At 47.4% G+C, this 7829-nt stretch overlaps 1 long non-coding RNA gene across 6 annotated transcripts in view; it reads right to left on the minus strand.

The window, feature by feature from the left end:
* Positions 1 to 5642, minus strand: part of LOC132006746 (uncharacterized) — an 86942-nt gene extending 81300 nt beyond the window's left edge. For all 6 annotated transcript variants that reach the window (XR_009401207.1, XR_009401203.1, XR_009401206.1 and 3 more), the window contains exons 1-2: positions 5445 to 5642; positions 1569 to 1633 (exon numbers count right to left, since the gene is read on the minus strand). This is a non-coding gene — a long non-coding RNA (uncharacterized LOC132006746). The remainder of the gene's footprint in view (positions 1 to 1568; positions 1634 to 5444) is intronic.
* Between the last annotated feature and the right edge of the window lie 2187 nt (positions 5643 to 7829).

Here is a 7829-nt window from a genome sequence, read left to right on the forward strand (position 1 = left end):
TTTCCCCAGTTCCTCTCGTGGTTGGCGCATTCCTCCAGCCTCATCTCTGAAGAAGCTATCTCTGATCACGAGACAGTAAGAGCCCATCTCAATGACTGTGATTTAGCCTGTTTCTTTTCTTTATCACTGATGCCGGTCTGTACTACATGACGTATCAGTTTGTGACCCATCTTCCTCGCTAGAACGTAATCTCCACGAGGATGGAGACGCCGGGTATCCCTGTACATCCCTAACGTCTAGCATCGTCGGCGCACGCAGGTAGTCCGTAAGTGCTGACAGGGTGGACGAAGGCTGCTCTAGTGTGGGTGGCCAGTGGAGGACGAGTGTGTTGCTGGTCCAAACGGAGCACACAGAACGATCCGTGTGAATCCCTGTGACTCTAGGTACGGCCAATGCAGACTTTCACTGTGCCCAGTACAACCCAAACAAGCTCCTATCTGTCATGCATTCCTTCATTCCTCCACAAGTATGCACTGAATAGCTAATATACACACGTTTGATCCACACAACAATACAAGGAGATACTGTTACCATTATCCCCATTTTACTGACAGGAAGACTGAGGTTCAGAGAAGCAGCGTGGCCGAGGAATCGCAGCTAGGGAGCTACTATGTGCTTCTATATGCTAGGCTTTACGCTGGGCTCAGGCTACGCCAGGGAATGAGCGAACATGGTCCTTGCCCTCTCTGGTGGATAGTCTGAGGGATAAATCCATGCTTACAGGGGGGTGTGCTAAGTATTATGATCGGGGTCTGCTAAAGGGTGCTGTGGGAGCACTGGCCTGGGACAGTGAAATCAGAGTGAGGGGTGAGAGGAAGCTTCTGGGAGGAAGAGGCACTTGAACTAAATTTGAAGCCTAAGTAGATCTTAGCTAGATGAATGGAGGACCATCTAGCCAGCTACCGATTGGGCTCACAGGCTATCATTTTTCTGGAAGTTTCCAGAAGTTTCCAGAAATTTCAGTTTTTCTAGGGTCTGGCCTTCACCGCCGCTTTGCAGGGTAAGAAATCTAACATCACGAGTAACCTAGAGTTATCTGACATTGGGAGCAGTGGCACACACACTAATAACGCTCGGGAGAGGATGACGTTTATAAATCAGAGTTCGGTCACTGAACTGGGAAGTGGCAAGACCCAGGGTCCCCAGGCTTTCTCTTTCAAGGGCCAGACGGTAAACGTTTTTAGTTCTGTGGGTCATATGTGGTCTCTGGGCCGCTGCTCCCCGCTGCCACTGCAGGGCAAGGGCAGGGATGGGGACTCATAAACAAATGAGTGTGGCTGTGTTCCAACCAGACTTTACTGACCAAAAGACGAGGCAGGTTTACGGAGCCCCAGCCTAGAATAAGAGAAGTAGTTATAAGATTCAAATGCTTTGTCACAATGCTTTGTCCTCAGACGCAAGAGAGACAAACCCGCCTCCGGTATCAGACTGGACACCTTCTCTCCTAGACAGTGACTGCCCAGACGGACACTGCCAACCCTGGCCTCGCTTGACCTTTTTTAATGCTCGGCCGCCCTATAGAATCCCACCCCTTCCTAAAGCGCTGGGTGTACGAAGGCTCTACTCACCAGGAAAACTCCAAGGAAAATGCCAACAGCATCAGTTCCCAGAGAAAGCCATGCTCCTTCGTCACCTGCAGGGGGAGAGAGCAGTCTTCATTTACAGCTGTTTCCCCGCAAAACAAGGGACAGATTCGGCCACGGTAATGTGAGAGACTGATATGTAAACTCAACGAAGGAAGAGATTCTGTTTCAATTAGACAGAATCTTTTATTTTTATAAAAAGCAGTGTAGGTTCCCTGTAGAAAATTAAGAAACAAAAGTAAGAAAGGAGAAACATTATATTCCCACCTCCCAGAAATTAGCCATATTAAGAGCTTGGTACAGGGGGTACCCGGGTTCACTCAGTCAGTTAAGTCTTTGGCTCAGGTGATGATCCCAGAGTCCTGGGATCGAGCCCCTTGTCGGGCTCCCTGCTTAGCGGGGAGTCTGCTTCTCCCTCTCTCTCTGCCCTTCCCCCACTCGTGCCATCTTTTTCTCTCTCAAATAAATCTTTGAAAAAAAAGAGCTTAGTGCATATCCTTCCAGATCTGCTTCTAAGAGTACGTAATACATATCTGCACTTTCTACCAAAATGAGATAATATGGGTACATAATGCTTTGTGACTTTTTTTAAATCAGTCGGTCACCTCCACTGTTGCACGTTAATAAATTTCTATCTCATCAAATACCCAAGCATATTCCAATTTCCCTACTTTCCTCCAAATGTCCAATAAGGCTGGCTTGCTCCAGTCAGGATCCAATCTCAGACCACACTTTGCATCTTTAGTCTCTTTTCATTTAGAACAGTATCCTCTTTCAGGACGGGATCTTGTTTCCTGCTCTATCCACAATGCCTTTAATAGCTCCTGGTATCTTAGATGCTTACATAATTAACTAATTATTATAAAACTTAGAGGAAGGGGGGGTATACCCTAAAGCATATCTCCTCCACCCATCACACTTTATGTCCATTTTATATATAATGAAAATCAGGACCAGAGAAATGACGTGACTTCCCAAGGTCACCCAGCAAGTACGTGGCAATTTCTGTTCATTCGGTTAAACCAAGAGTTGTCAAACTTCTGTGAAGGACAGAAAATAAACCTCTTAGGCTTCATAATAAAATATAATGACAGAAATACAATAATGGACTACAAGCTTTTGTTATACAGGTCTACTAGTGGAAAACATGGAATAGAAGAATAACATTTTGTTTAACTGTGGTTGAAAGTCAAGTGTTCCCCACGAACTAGCCGATTATAATGGTTCATCTGATAAAACTTTATTAGATCACAAGTCATAGTTTGCCAACCTCTGTCCTACGCTGCTGATCCGTGATTTGGCTTTTTCTTTGTGTTTGAGTGAAAAGAACATCCTTCTTTATTAATGGTTATAGTTGGGTTCTGGCTTATTAAAGTTATATGGTACTAAAATACCAGTAAGGAAAACTCCTTAGCCAGTCCCTTAAAATGCATTATCTTGTCTTACCTCAGTACCTAACTGTTGGAAATGCGTGTCTTCTTTCGTTTAATTTGCAAGAAGGCAGGTTGCACTGTGACTGTGGTTTTCATAATTAACCATATGTTAATATTTAATGCAGCTGACCAACTTAGAAATCAGTACAAGTGAAGATGGTAATTGGCCTATGTCAGGGCTATTTTTTTCCTCAAATAAAAACATGCTATGCTATTTAAAGATAGAGAAATAAATAGCCAAAGGGTTAAAAGAATAGAAAGTGGTTGCTTTGGGGGGGGGGGGGGGGAGGGCATGGGGGGGAAAGCTGGGGACTCCTTTCTTTAAAAAAAAAATAACGGGGACACCTGGGTGGCTCAGCCATTGGGCATCTGCCTTCAGCTCAGGGCATGGTTCTGGGATGGGGCCCCGCATCGGGCTCTCTGCTTCTGAAGAGGCGTGCTTCTCTCTCGCCCACTCCCCCTGCTTGTGTTCCCTCTCTCACTGTGTCTCCCTCTGTCAAATAAATAAATAAAATCTTTTAAAAAAAAAATAACAAGGCTTGTGGAACTACTTGACTTTTAAAACTGTGTATGTGTATATAATTTTGATAAAAATACAAGAAAGAAAACCAGAGGGGTGCCTGGGTGGCTCAGTCATTAAGCGTCTGCCTTTGGCTCAGGTCATGGTCCCAGGGTCCTGGGATCCAGCCCCGCATCGGGCTCCCTGCTCAGCGGGAGGCCTGCTTCTCCTTCTCCCACTCCCCCTGCTTATGCTCCCTCTCTCTCTCTGTCAAATAAACAAAATTTTTTTAAAAAGAATAGAAAAGAAACCCAGAGGTACTTTAAAGCCCCTTCTAGAAAAGGCTTCTTGAATACTTTCCTCCATCCTCCGAACTGAGGTTAGGATCCCTCTTCTCTGACCCCCACAGCATCCTTAACACACTGTACTATAATTATGTTTCTCTGTCTCCCTCTTGGAGCCATGAGCTCCTTGCATGGACCGGCTATGTATTCTTCATTTCAGCAACTAGATTTTATAATATTTAAAAAGCTAGTCATTCAAATGAGGTGAAACGAATTAACCAAATACCACTCAGTCTAGGCAAATTAACATCACAAGGAGATACCAAACAAAAAGACCAACTAAGTGTTGTGGAGGAGATGGAGAAATTGGAAACTTCACACATTTACCAGTGGCCATCTTAAATGGTGCAGCCACCCTGGAAAAGAATCTGGAAGTTCCCGAAAAAGTGAAACATACAGTTGCCATCTGACGCAGAAATTCCACTAGTAAAGCAGGGAACGAGGGAACATGGTCCTTGCCTTCTCTAGTGGAGGGACAGAGAATGAATTCAAGCTTACGGGGCAGTGTGTTAAGAGTTAGGATAGAAAAAAAAAGAGTTAGGATAGAAATTGGCTAAGGGAGCCTGCCGAGGGAGCGCCAGCGAAGGGCAGTGAAATCAAAAGAATTGAAAGCATATGTCTACACAAATGTTCCCAATTATTGGATTACTCTTAATAACAACAACAACAACCAAAAAAACCACCCAAATGTCCATCAACTAATGGGCCAACAAAGGGTATATCCATAAAGCGGTATATCCATACCATGGAATATTATTCAGCTACAGAAAGGAATGGCATACAGACACATGCTACGACATTCATGAAACTGGAAAACATTGCTCTAAGTGAAAGAAGCCAGTCGCACAACTCTGCCAATTTACCAAAAAAGAACCATACACTTAAAATGAGTCGATTGTATCGTATGCAAAGTGTAAGGCTCTTTTTAAAAGCCCTCAATATATCCCATTATTTAGTTTCTCTCTAAATTAGCGTTACAACACCTGGTGAAAATGGTGGTGAACGAAGTTTCTGAGGGTTGTGCTGACAGACACATCAAAGTCAGCATCTGCGTGTGTGTGAAATTGTCAGATGTCTCGAAGTGCGCAAGGCATTTCCGGTTGGGTGATCCAAGTGTGCAGCCTGGGCAATCCGTGGCCGCTCTGCCAGGCCAGGTGTAGAGCGAGCCTAAGGCCCGCCACTCCAAGTTAGGAACGTAGGCACGTAAGAGAATCACCTTTTGCACCTCTCAAGCCCGGTGCACAACCAAGTGCAATTAGGGCATATCCGTGAAAAGGGTGATGTGAGGGTGGGAGTAATTTGGTCAGTGCCTATTGGGCAAGGAGGTCCTGCCAGAAGAGCCAATTGATCCAAACTACCCCCCACCAACCCCCGCTCCCCGCGCTCGGCTCACTCCCACGGGGTCCCCCTGGGAACAGCACGTCCCTCCACGGGCACGACGGGATGTGACAGCGCCTCTCCGAGCTAGGGGAAAGCCTGGCCCCCAGTACCCCCCAACCCCCTGCTTTGCGGGAAGGGCAAAAACTGCCACAGAGCCAGAGCTAGGGGTCTCCTCCCAGGGTCTCCGGGTGCCCAGGAAACTCACGCGGCTGATCGGCAGGGTCGCCTGGAGGTTACAGGTCAGGGAAACTAGACTTGAGTCGCTGTCGTTGCCGCCGCAGAGCGGAAGGAGAAGGCGGTGGAGGGGGCGGGGGGGTGAGCAGGCGAGCGCGCCCGCAGCGGGTGGGGGCCATCCCCACGGACCCCAGGGCCCCGCGACCCCACGCGCAACTCCGGGGTCACGTGGCCGCCGCCCCTCCCCTCCCGGCGCTTATGTCGCAGCGCCTCCTGGCGGCGAGCGGCGGGCACGGCGGCGGCGCGGGCGCGGGCCGGCTTCCGGTGCCTAGGGGAGGGCTGGCAAGGGGGGGGGGGGGGGGGTACGGCCGCCCAGGGAGCCCACCCAGACCCAAACTGGGGTTACCGGAGGCTTTTGCCTTCCACCCTGGCCTCCTTCTCCCCAGGGGCCCCAAAGAGAGCAGATCCATCCCATAATATATATCTTGCACCTTGATCCAGGCTCCCTCCTGTGAAAGTGGAACAGAATGAGGCAGTTTTGGGGGCGCCTGGGTGGCTGATGCGGTTAGACGTCTACCTTCGGCTGGGGTCATGATCCCAGGGTCCTGGGATCCAGGCCCCCATCGTGCTCCCTGCTCAGCAGAGAGCCTGCTTCTCCCTCTCCCTCTGCTGCTCCCTCTGCTTGTGCTCTCTCTCTGATTGTCAAATAAATAAATAAAACCTTTAAAAAAAATTAAGGCAGTTTTGTTGGAGGTAGGTTTTTCTTGATGTGCCTGAAAAAAAAGTACTTTCAGGTGCGTGAATGTGAGCTAACTATGACCTCCCTGAGCCTCAGTTTCCTCCTTTATAAAATAGGGGTAATAATAGCACCTACTTCACAAGGTGTTTGTGAGCATTAAATAAAATAATCCACCTGTTCAAACTGAGACAGCTAACTCAAAATGGAGTCGCTTATGCTAAGCCCCTGGTCACCAAAGCCAGACCTAGTATCGGTTTCTACCTCTCCCAGAAATGGAATCCTAAAGCAGTAAATCAGGAATTGCCAGGTCAGTACTAGTGAAGTAACCTAAACGAAAGTGACCTCACCACAACCAGTTCACTTTTTGCTAGTATCTTCCTTGTTTCTGCTCCCTTCAGTGTACAAAAGTCTTTCATCTTGTACAGCATCTCTGAGCTTCTTTCCATCTGTTTGCTGCCCAATTCATGAATCCTTAAATAAAGCCAATAACGTCTTTAAAATGGACTCAGTTGAATTTTCCTTTTTAACAGGAAAATGAACAGGTTTAGCAGACTGGTTAAAGCTAGTTATATCCTTTGTCTCTCGGGGCTTACTTAGTAAACTACCTAAGAGTAGGGTTCCTCTTTTCTCGGGATTCAGGGAAACAAAAGGATTTTGACATCACAAAATAAACACATACCTAAGGCGAATTAGTCATAAAAATGGTAAGAAGGTCAGAATGAAAGCAGTCTCTTGCCACACTCAGCCGGGACACCGAGAAATAAAACCACACCTTACTGTCTACATACACAAGACTTTGCTAGTCAACTGTCTTCATGCATTGCCTTTCCAGGACTCTCCTCTCTCTTCATTATAGGAACTTCAATGGAAAGCATCAACGGTTTGCTCCCTGAAATCTTTCCCTTTCCTCGAAATCCTCCCCTTGCTGCTACCCCTAGTCCTAGACTGCTGACATCACGATCCTTATTCAATCCTAATCAAGTCTCCGTGTTTGTTTGTTTTTAAAGATTTTATTTATTTATTTGAGACAGAGAGGGAGAGAGAGAGAGAGCATGAGTGGTGGGGAGGGACAGAGGGAGAGGGAGAAGCAGACTCCCCACTGAGCAAGGAGCCCGACATGGGACTCCATCTCAGGACGCTGGGATCCTGACCTGAGCGGAAGGCAGAAGCTTAACCGACTGAGCTACCCAGGCGCCCCAAGTCTCCATGTTGAAAGACCCTCTGCCTTAAATCAAAACCTTCATTTCTTAATAAATTCTCATCTTTCCTTCCCTCCCTGAAACACTGCCAAAACCTTGTGAGGTGGGGGTCTCCCATACCGCGGTAAGGAATACATTCAGCCTTGTCAAATCAGCAGGTGTTCGGTGATATTTGGGGAGTTCGGCGGTTGACAGCTTTGAAGGCCGCACAAAGATCCCATAGTGGCTAAGACCTCATCCCTATAGTTCAAGACCTTCCGCTTGAAATGAGTGTCCTCCTCTGAGGCCTTTTAAACTTCCTGCTAGGGGCTCTCTGACTGTGAAGATGGGTTTTGTAGGTTTCACACTGATTAAAGCTCTGATTCCTTTCTTTGAGCTCCCAGCTGCTAAGGATACTGGTCCTGGGGTGTCTATACATGACTCCCAGTGAGAAGCCATTCCAGACCCCACGGGCACCACGCCCACCATCCCGTAGCTG

Source organism: Mustela nigripes, chromosome X (genome assembly GCF_022355385.1).
Source record: "Mustela nigripes isolate SB6536 chromosome X, MUSNIG.SB6536, whole genome shotgun sequence".
NCBI lineage: Eukaryota > Metazoa > Chordata > Mammalia > Carnivora > Mustelidae > Mustela > Mustela nigripes.